This window comes from Stegodyphus dumicola, chromosome X1, assembly GCF_044657685.1.
Source record: "Stegodyphus dumicola isolate Sdum_Otavi_A_Nest chromosome X1, ASM4465768v1".
Lineage (NCBI taxonomy): Eukaryota > Metazoa > Arthropoda > Arachnida > Araneae > Eresidae > Stegodyphus > Stegodyphus dumicola.
In genome coordinates, this window is record NC_140780.1 from 240,126,222 (window position 1) to 240,138,137 (window position 11,916).

Below are 11,916 nucleotides of genomic sequence, written 5' to 3' on the forward strand. Positions count from 1 at the left end.
TGATAAAAATAAGATTCTGTTAATTCTCAAACTAAACATTTTCTAAATATGCAGGATCTACAAATAAGAAAAAATTGCTCACCATGACCATAATAAAAAGCAGTAACTGTAATGCACTACATTTAGTTTGAAGGAATTTTCTGGCTGTGAATCATAATATCATTGAGTTTCTTAATGAGACCCTGGAGTCTCTTCATGTATATATTGAACTTGAAAGAGAGTTAGCCTAGTTATTTAGATTTTGCAAACACTAATGCAGTGGGAAATATAATAATACTCCTCACCTGAACTCACATGAATTTACTAATCATTGACTTTTAACAAAGCCTACATCTAGGAATTATTTAAATTTACATAAATAAAAACACACACAAAATATTACATCAAAATAATAAACAGCAAAACTGTTCCCATCACTTGATATACACATACAAATAACATTTTAAATAAAATTATTCAAATATCAAGATACAGAAACATATCAGCATAGTTACAACTATCATTAATACACAGAAAGAAAACTAACAGTTTTATACTTCAAATTAAACTTAACACAACGAAGAGTTTCCTAAATTACAAAACAAATGCACCGAGTGTTTCATGTTCCCTTTGTGCACAATTTTACTTAACAACAGCACGATATTATATATATTTTTTAAATGGGACCAGCACACACACCTTCAATCATTGATTTTTTTTTTTTTTTTTTACTTCTTATTCTATGTCCTGTTTTTTGCAATTCATAGAATCATGATTACTATTATAAGGTAAACTAACATTTTTATTTATGTATTTAGTGCTGAAGCAATTGAAACAGTTTAAAGCTTTAAATATTTTTTTAATAAGTTTGCTTTGTTAATTTTGAGAAAAAGATCTTTTTCCTTTATAACTCTTTAGACAACTCATCACAGTTTATGCAATTTCCCTAGATTCCACTTTATTTCTCAAAAATGTGATAGTTTCTAAAGCCTTATAATTCCCTTCCTTGTTTCTTTTCTGTGAAAATGAAAAACCAAATCTTCGGGTAACAAGTTTAATAATATAGGATTGTTTAAACGCTCACATGAGCCCCTCGTTATATATAATTAATATAAATTTTTTATATTAACTTTTAGTTCATCATATAATTTATTTACATAAATTTTTAATGTAAGAAAAACTTTTAACTAGCTTCAAGTTTAATAATTTTATCACACAAGAATTTATAATACAAGCAGTTCTACAATATATTTGTTAAGACATGAGTCATAGTGCTCTTCAAAACTAGCAACATTACATACAGGACCCAAAAGAAGGAATTTTAAATATTGGAATTTTTCAATTTTTGTGACAGAATCATTTAAACTGATGTGCTAGCAAACTAATTAAAGTATTCCATAAATACGGTAGAATCACCAAAGAATCGTAAGATTCTTTAATTTGGCGATTTTAAAATCGTAACAGTATCATCCGAAATATGAGATGTATTGTAAACTAAAGGAGTCAGCCGAATATTTTCTGGTTTTAACTCTAATTTTGTTCTTTATTTAATTCTAGCACATAACATTTTATCATTATATTCTTCCAAACCTTTTCTTTCTCTTTTAAATTTTTTGGATTGTTTAAGAGTACTTCTGTCATTAGATCATAGCTTTCCAAAAATTTGTTCTTTCATTTTTTAAAGTTCCAGTAACTTTAATAACGAATTTAAGCTTTCAGCAGCTTCAGAGAGCTTTTCAGCTACTTTAACAAGCTTAGTAACACTGGCATGAATGTTACTTCTCTCGTCAACTATTTTAGAAAAATTATCCATATTAATTCAGAATTTAGAAGTTCAAAGAGACCTTCCCTTGGAAGTACGGATTAGAAAAATTTAAAACTGTTCAACCTTTACTCATCTCAGAATTAAGTCAAATAATGGTCAACAGCTTTTAATTATCCAATTTTTGGCACTGAAGCACCAATACTGTATATGATGATTCAGTGTGGTTAATAGTGCATGAAAGATCACCCCATACCATAACAAAGTTTAAGAAATAAAACAATAAGTAAACAATTAAAGATTATATTATTAGGCTACCTCAGTCTTCCACATCTTTCATATTTAAGGTCTCACCCACCACTGAATCACCAATGCACAGACAGCACCCTACAGCCTAATGATGTAGGAACTATACAGTAACCATCCTGGAACACCCCATCTGATGTTTTAGCATCACTCAGCAATCTCCATATTGTCATTTCAGCTGTATCAATGACACTCTTATGGAACTGATATTTATGTTCTAAACATGTCTCCAGTTCCTGTAGATTCTGCAGAGGCAAAGAAGGTGCATTCATATACAAAATAAGACAATAGACAAATGTCTTATTCAAAAGTCATATATGACAGTACACATTCACGGATGGCAACTTCTACATCCTAAAAGAACAAAGTTTTCTTAAAGAAGTTTGTAAGGTAGATTTTTGGTCCCAAACTTGTGGACTCAAGGTCATAAAAAAACTGATCATCCAATATCATGCATTTGTATTCAACATGTTTTCTGGCCGCAAAAGCAAGAAGTCCTTACTTAACTCTTTGGAAATCATACAAGAGAAACTAGTGATTGAAATGAAAAAAATCATTTCATAGAAGAAAACACAATGCTGTTAGAAAATTTAGAGATGCTCAAAGATTTTCGATCAAGAGTTTGATAAGCTCTGAAACATTACTAAAATAATGCACAATAGCCATATAACATTTCAATCATTAGTTACTTGGGGTAACACCCAAAGTATACCTAACAACAAAACTGCATCGGAGTTCGACAAAGCTGCATCAAAGCTCATTAGTGTGTTTCTCCAAAACAACAATTCTTAAAATAAAGCTCACATACGCTTGATAAGTGGCAGAGTTAATATAATCAAGAAACATGAGAGATTTTTCATACTAAAATAGTAATTTAATTTCATTATAAAAATATAGTAAAAATACAATTATTCTCAATCTTCCATTAGAATTCTATTTTAGCCCTTTTCATGACTACAACATAATTAATCAAATATCTGCTGTCATACAAGAGGGAATTTGTTGCTTCAAGTTTGATTCCCTAGCAAGTATTTGTACTACTCAACCCTTTGGATTCAACCTGTGCATTATACCTATGAGTATAATGCACAAGTCGTAGAACGTAATAGTGAAATTTTAAATCCATCTTTGTTTTTAAAGTTGAATGCGTTTTGCTGGTGCAATAAACATCTTTGCAGCACACTTATTCCCTAACTTCACAAACGGACAAATGGTTGACATGTGGAACAATAAACGCTGAAGATTCAGATTTAAATAATTATTTCACATGTCAACTGTAAACAACACTGAAGAAAAAATTCTTAGTATCGACAGAGTATTAAAATTATGATTACAATGCGGCATAGCTTGTCTGCGTGTCATAAAATGCTATTAAACTTATGAAATTGACAGATTTCTTTCTGGCATTTACAAATCAACAAGAGTATCTAAACAAACTAAATGATTTTTTTAAGATAACAAAATTGTAGACAAACCAGATTAATTGAAAATATGGCGATTTTTCTCTTAATTGTTATTTGTAGTAAGGTTTGGAGCCTATAATACACAACAGGTTTTATTTTAAATTATTCATCTGCACTAATTTTATACAGAAACTATCAATAAAATAATCATGCAATCATTTTTACAAAGCATATTTCATAAATAACAAAATTTAAGAAAGAATATTAAAAAAACAATATGCATTTCATTCATTTAAACTCAATGAAAATACAAATTTGGAAAAATCCTTAAATATAATACTGACATTTTTCAGTTGTAATGACAACAAAATAATAAATAGGCATATCAGACAGAATAAGAAATTCTAATAGATAAGTTTCCTTCAGACAAATAAAATAGACATTTAATGTGAAGCTTAAGCAACAGTAACTATTAAAATAATTGCGATTTGATCTTCATACTTATAGATTTCAGTTTAATACCTTACATGAATACGTTTTTCTAATAGGAACATTGGGTGAACCATTACTTTCATTTGTTAAACCAAATGGATATTCTGAGATATAAAAGCATACAGAAATCATATAAACATCTGCAACTGTTACTAGCGATGATATTTATTCTCGCATATTTTGAATATTATGTCAAAAGTAGTTGCATAACAAAAGGCAACATAATAGAGCTTGCAGTTTTCAGTCAAAGAGTCATAACAAGCTTACTAGTTTCAGAATAAATTTCCAGAAGTCCAAGATACAAGATATGAAATTATATTTAACTCTAACTTACAATACCAGATGATAAAATTTTTATATATTACCTCACTATAAATTACCACTATAATAATAGTTATTAATAGAATAACAGATCATAAAATATCAGAATAATAAATTTTACATGTAATGAGTAAGAGATGATTTTAGATGGAACTATGTGGGGTTTTTTTAGGAGTTTAAAGAGGTGGAGTTTAAAGAGGGGTAATGATTTCACTTCTTCATTTCCTCCTTTGGTAGCAAGAAATAATTGCTTTATATTTTGAATAATAAAGCTTCTTTTTTTTATTAAATAAGTATAGAAAATATATAAAAGGCATGAAACTATGATTGAATATTATCAATAGCTAGTCCTACCCACCCTAAATTTCATAATGATTTATTAAACAGCTCATTTTAAATACAATTTCAAGCACTGTGTCCTGAAATGTTACGAGTTAGTTTTTAAACTAGATGTTCATCCTTACTACAGCTTAAAACTATTTCAAACGTTAAAGTGATATAATATAAAATCCAGACTGTAATATGTTTTAATTTTAAAATCTAAAAAATAAAAATAATTAACATTAAGGCTTTTTCAGATTTTAAACTGCAATCTTCATTTTGAAGATTTTACAATTTTTATTTTTAATTAGTTTTAATATACTTTTTCCAGGATGGTTTGCACACAATAAACAACTCTCACAAGTCACAAGAGAATTCTAGTGTTAAAAAATAACACATATATATTCATTTCTTGTTATATATTAAAGTTACAGTTAGCATGTATTACAGTGAGTGCTAGTTCAGAAAAGAGTGAACTCGAAAATACACCAACACACAACAACAAAGGCTCATAAAAAAGAAGAGACATTTAAACAATCTCTTAGAAGAAAAAAATTAATTTTCAATAAAATTCAAGCAAAAATGCAACCCTAGAATGGTGCAGATTAAAAACATCCTAATCTAAGGTTCAATACATCAATATAAGATCAGATTCTGTACCAATCTAAGGCTGCTTTCAACCTAATTTTTACATTGGTTTCTCTTCCAATTTCCTTAATTTCCATTTGGTAAAAAATAATATCTTGCATTTAGCAATAGCAATTTTAGAATGAGCATAGTCTGCACAATGTTTAGCATCTCAGACAAAGTGGTTCCAAACGTTTTGACTAAATTTTCAGGAGGGTCTAGCTTAAACGAGCACTTTTCATCAGAAAATACATAGATGTAACTCAAGTGCTGAATTTCAGACTCATCACCACTTTTACTATGGATTTCAGGAAAAATGAGCTTTCTCATGAATCCAGAGAAGGCAAGACATGCAATTCGTGTATACTGTTGAGGACAGGAATGCAAAAGAAGCCCAAAGACTATGTTTCAAACAACACATGTGCCAGATTGCAGTTGCTAGCATCTGTGTAAATGAGCTTTTTTGCCACCATTATTCAAAATATAGGGCATCCAAGGACTGCATGGACACCATGTATTAAAGGAAATCCTGCACAGGTTTACAGATCATTCCACATACAGTACTCAAATTTCCCTTACTGCAAATGGACTCCAGTCGAAGGTGTGGTGCAATTTATAAGTACACACTAACCATGAACAAAAACTAATAAACATGACATCTACAGATTATCAGCCTTGTATCAATTCTGCACACTGGCTACTTCAGCAGAATGCAGATTAGTTTCATTCTCCTGCCCAGTTCACTGATGAATGTACACAAGGAAAATTTTAACTACCATTATTCTCATGTGTGGGCAACTAGTAATGCATATGTCACACGTCCACATTCTTATCAGTGGCATTTCTCAACCAATGTTTGAAATAGAATTGTCTAAAACACTGAATGGTAAGGAATGTTAAAGTTGTAAATTCTCAACCGGTGGTAAACAAACAAAATATTTTTAACAATTAAATTCAAACGTCTCCTGAAGAAAAAGAACAATTGATAGAAATTTCCTGTGATCAAACTCTAATGGAAGATTTAAAAAATAACACACTTGTTAACTTTTGACTGTATACCCCCCCCCCAAAAAAAAGAATTTAAAGGCATTTCAAGGAAAGCTTTAAAATTTTACTGCCTTTCTGCAAAACTCTAACTGAAGATTTCAAAAATAACACACTTGTTAACTTTTGGCTGTACCCCCCCCAAAAAAAAAAAAGAATTTAAAGGCATTTCAAAAAAAGCTATAAAATTTCCTTTTTGCACAACCTATTTATACGAACCAGAATATTCTTCCATGCTATATTTGAAAAATAAATACAGAACAAAATTAAAAGTGGATCCTAATTTATGGTTAAAGCTAAGTTAAATAAGACCAGATATAAAGAAATTAGTCTCTCTTTAAAAAGCCTAAATTTCTCACTAAATGTTTAGAATTAAAGTATTATAACTTAAATTTTGATAATTAAAATGGTAACCAATTTTTAATCTCATATTTGTTATGTGTGCATATTTAATACAAATAGCCAATAGGTTGTATAAATGGCAATATATATATATATATATAATTATTTCTATTGAGAATTTGAAAAACAATCCCTGTAAAATGTAGTGGTGGTACTAAAGTTTTTCAATTTTTGTTTAGATGGTATGCATTAGTCAAAAGGTTAAGAACTGCTGGTCTACAACCATTTCATTGGTGGTCATACATTTCACTACACCGACCAAATGGGAGAACATACCTAGTATTTTTATTAGTCAGAACTAATGAAACCTACTCCAGTGAGAAAATTTTTCCATGAGTTTCAGAAAGCAAGTGAAGTGACAATATTCATAACATGACTGAACTACAGCTGCTCACACATGTTTAATACTATTTTCTCATGTATCAGCACAGTGATATGATCACTTCTAGCCAATATAACGAAACACAGGGAATGACTATAATTATTATTATGGAGCTTTGTGTTTATTTTCAGATAATGGGAAATTCTTAAAAATCCAAGCTTATACTCTGGCTTAATGGTCACAAGACAGAGTGTCATAAAACATATTGCTGAAAATCTTGACTGTCAACAGACAGTATTTCACAATTTTTCTTCACACATTTTTAATTTGCTTCTACTCATATTATTCTCTTAAGTATCACGTTATTCTACTTTTTAAATTCGTATGAACCTGATTAAAGTCTTCAAAATCTATGAACAGTGATGGTACACTGCCCCCCCCCAAAAAAAGGGGGAGACTGTTCTATATCTCCTGTTCTACTGGGCCAATTGACAAAATTCAAATCGCATTTTTCATGTCTTGGAAAGCACAACTTAGGATATGTATTAGATTTATATATATAGCATTGTTCTAATACAGACAGGTATTTTGACACAAAATCAGACTTTTTCTGAACTGATATGCCAAATTTTTTCCATATTGTCCGACTCAAATTATGCCCAAATATTAAATTTTGTAAAATCTGGTGTGAAATTTACAGAGAAATTAAAAAATTTTTCTTGGTGCATTTTTTTTTTTTTTTCAATTTATGCTAAGAACAATTAATTCACTTGGCAAGCTTCATAATATATGGCAACCTAGTTTGCTTTCCCTTTTTACATTGTGCATGAGCAGAAAAAAGTCATTGTTCATAATTTCAAATATTTTTAAAAAAGTGCGTAAACCACATTTGGCATTATTAACTCTTACAACAAACATGTCAAATTTCGAAATGCACCAATATGTAAATTCGTGTATATCTTAGAAAATTTTAAATAAAAAAACTCTAATTTTTTGCAGGTGTACCAGAAATAGATCTTCTTTAAGATGTTAAAAAATTTTATAGGTTATGACTCAAATTTTTTTCAAAAAAATTATAAAAATTATTTAAAAATACAAATTTTAAAAATAAGTCACAAAAAATGGGCAAATTTTATTTGGAATGAACCTAAATTTCAAAATTTGAAAGGTAGAATAAAATAAGTTTAATAAAAAAAAGAGATATTAACAAATAAATACCAAATTCAATTAACATCGAGAAGCTAATATTTTGAGAGATAATTTTTTAAAAACTTTAATATTGCTACTTGTGCGATTTTTACAAACTGGCCATAATATGAGTCATAGAATCAAAATATGGAGGAAAAATTGGCATGTCATTTCAGAAAAAGTCTGATTTTGTGTCAAAATACCTATATTAGAACAATGCTATACATAAATCTAATACATATCCTAAGTCACACTTTCAAAATATGAAAAACGTAATTTGAATTTCAATAATTGGCCCAGCAGAACGGGAGATGTAGAACTGTCCCCCCTTTTTTTTTGCACAGTGTACAAGTGTTTAGAAACTACTAGTAAGCTACAAGTGATACTACTAGTAAGCAAACAAGTGTTAGAAAAATGAAATCTTCAAATTTTTACCATCCGTCCAAACTGACTTGTAAATTCATGTAGTAATGCATGTTTCTGGCTATTGAACTATTTGTTATTCATTTCTGATATAAAAATATTAGCATTTAATAGGATATTCTGAATTTCACGTTCTTTGGCTAATTTCAGTTTCTTACACTTTTATAACATTAAAATCCTGAGCAGGGAAGGAAAGCTGTCATTTATCACAGTACTTTTCAAAGTGATAAAAATAAAATCATTAATTAATGTGCAGTGTATTTATGCAAAGGGTAACATAGTAATGTAGCAATGGTGTTTATTATCCAGAACTAATGAACGATCAGTGAATCCAAAAATTTTATTTCACGGTAGATGTTACATCTCATCTAAATCAGCTTAACTCTTATTCGTCTTATTCACTCGTGTGAAAGGTTTTCAAGACTGACCGTTTCTAAAGTTCCCTAATAGCTCACTAGATGGCAATCAAGAAACATAATCCGGCAGTTGATGCAGCAATTCGGCTTCAAGAAAATAAGCATTAGCCATTGAAGACAACATCACGATGATGTACACTATGCAGCACCAAGAAAAAGGCCTGTAAGAACAGTGTGAGAATAAAGCACATGCAAAGTTGCACTCTGCTTGAAAATCTGGTTCCATGAGTACCATAGAGAGTGATTTGTAGGCATGTGTTCTCTTTTCCCACCCCTCAAACAGTTAAAAACTACAGGGGAAAGAAAGCACAATTTTTTTTATGTTAGAAGTTATTTCATTTGAAAACAAATTCTCTCTTTTTGCTCAAGATTTTGAAAGAGAAGCTTCGATTCACTTTAGAAAATAACTGTGATATTGACATTTGCTATTTCAAAACAACAGTTTTAAATATGAGAGAAATTTTTCAGCAGGTTTTAGGAATTCAAAAACAACAAAGCGACATTAGCTTTTGTTAAAAAGCCCCTTAATACTGCTGTAATATAATTAAATTTTCCCCCTTTAATATTGATATTGGCAACTTTGAACTCCAATTGCTGGATTTAAAAAACAAAGCATTAGGGAACACAAAATTTGAACGTCTTAGCGCTGATATGGAAACCCTCGAGAGAAATAAATGTGAACTTAGTTCACAGTACAAGTGGTCTGCTTTGAAAGATCTAGAGAAGGAATACATGTTGATTTTTAACACATGTAATAGTATTCCTGACTCACATAATCAGCTGAAAAAAATAGCATTTGCTGCTGTATTCTTATTCGAGCCTACATATTCATGCGAACAATCATTTTCAAGCATGAACCTCATCAAATGCAAACTGAGAAGTTGTCTTTTTGATGAGAACTTGAAAACATGCTTAAAATTTAAAAAAAAAAAAAAAAAAAAATGCAAACCTGAGTTACTTTCCAAAGAGATGCAAGGCCATTATTATAATCAGCTGAAAAAATAGCATTTGCTGCTTTTTTCTTATCTGAGCCTACATATTCATGCGAACAATCATTTTCAAGCATGAACCTTATCAAGTGTAAACTGAGAAGCTGTCTTATTGATGAGAACTTGGAATCATGCTTAAAATTAAAAACAACATACAAACCTGGGTTACTTTCCAAAGAGATGCAAGGCCATTATTCGCACTAGTGTTTTGTCCGTCATTATCATGATTTAATTGTGCGAATACTTTACAATTTTATTTTATCAATAACTAATACAATTATTAAGTATAATATCAAGTTTTCTTTGGCATATCTGTACAACTTCACTAAGACTTAAAAATTGAAGTTAGTTAATTTTAGGGAGTGTTGCGGAGTGAAAAAAGACGAAGTGTTGAGATCTGAGAAAGGTATGTTACGATGGGTTGGACATATACAGAGGATGAACAAAAGAAGATACACAAAACGAGTATACAAGACAAGTGTGGATGGGAGAGTTGGAAGAGGGTCAACTTCAGCGAACATATGTTGATCAAATTGAGGACGTTCTTAGTAAAATTCAGCATAAGAGTACCCTAATTAAGTGAATAACAATATACCTACCTATGTAATTTAAATTTTAAAAATGTGGCTCTCAAAAAAGATTTCAATCCTTGAATTGTTGATAATTAGATGTCTGATGACTAATGAGTTTGCTGACCACTGTACCAGGAGATCGAGAGATGATGAAAAACCTGGATTTTCCCAATAAAACCAGAAGAATTGACTGTTATGTTACCTCATTAAAAATTAAAAATATAATTTAAATCATAAGCTGACATACAAGAGGTAGCCAAAAAGTCTCATGACCAAATAAAAATGCTCACTCCACTCAGGTGGCTAATATTGGTGATGCCTTAGTATCCTAATTTTTCACTTAAATTTGAGTAACTACATATTTGTTTTATGTAGTTTTTGCTATTACCTAGAAAATATTAACTGTGGACATAGCAACACTACTACATGTGGATCCAACATGATGGAGTGCCACCCAATTCCAATGTACATGAGTGGAGCACCTTCAATGCAATATAACAAAAACTGGTCAGTGTGGGTCTCATCACTTGGTCGAAATGATCACCCAATCTCTCAGGTATGTACATTTTCTTATGAGGACATTTGAAAAGCTAAATCAATTCCAAATCATTGTTGAGGACAATAGTGTCAGAAATTCTTTCCAGTGCTACTACCATTTGACAAATGTCTGCCCCTCCTGCTGATAAATGCCTATCATTACATCAAAGGTATGAAAAGCCTGCATTCATGTTGGTGTACACCCTATTGAACGGCTTATTTATTTAACTTTTCCATCCTCTTTTGTCATCTTTGTATCAGATAACTTCTATTGCTTCAATGTTCTTGCACAATATGACTTGTTTAGGCATGTTCCACCACCCTTATATTATTTCCCAAGCATTTTTTAATCCTCCTGTATACTTGATAAGTAATTGTTTTTGACTTTTACATGAGATATTTTATGAGCTAATTTGTGTGAAATAGTAATCTAAATTATTTCAATGTTTTGCAGTAATTATTTTTCCCCTTTAATTTCTTTGCCTGTTGATAAATGCTAACATGTCAGCAATTCAATAATAATTTTTTAAACTATTGGTATGTGCATATAAAATGGCTTATATTACCAGTCTAATATCAGAATTTGTATGTCAACATACATTTTGTGGCTATCTTTATAACACACTGCCATTCTTTTGGTCACTAACAAAGCATCTAGCTAATCAAGTGTGGACTATATACAACTGACATAATGGATAGAAATATGAGACCTTCCAGTTATACAATATATTCAATAACCTCCACTAAAAAACGTAGAAGAGCATATATAAACTAATCTACTTTTGATCCCCAATTATTGTTTTGATAACTAA

At 30.3% G+C, this 11,916-nt stretch overlaps 1 protein-coding gene across 4 annotated transcripts in view; it reads right to left on the bottom strand.

The window, feature by feature from the left end:
• Positions 1 to 11,916, bottom strand: part of SWIP (strumpellin and WASH-interacting protein) — a 228,808-nt gene that overhangs the window by 49,691 nt on the left and 167,201 nt on the right. The window lies entirely within an intron of this gene.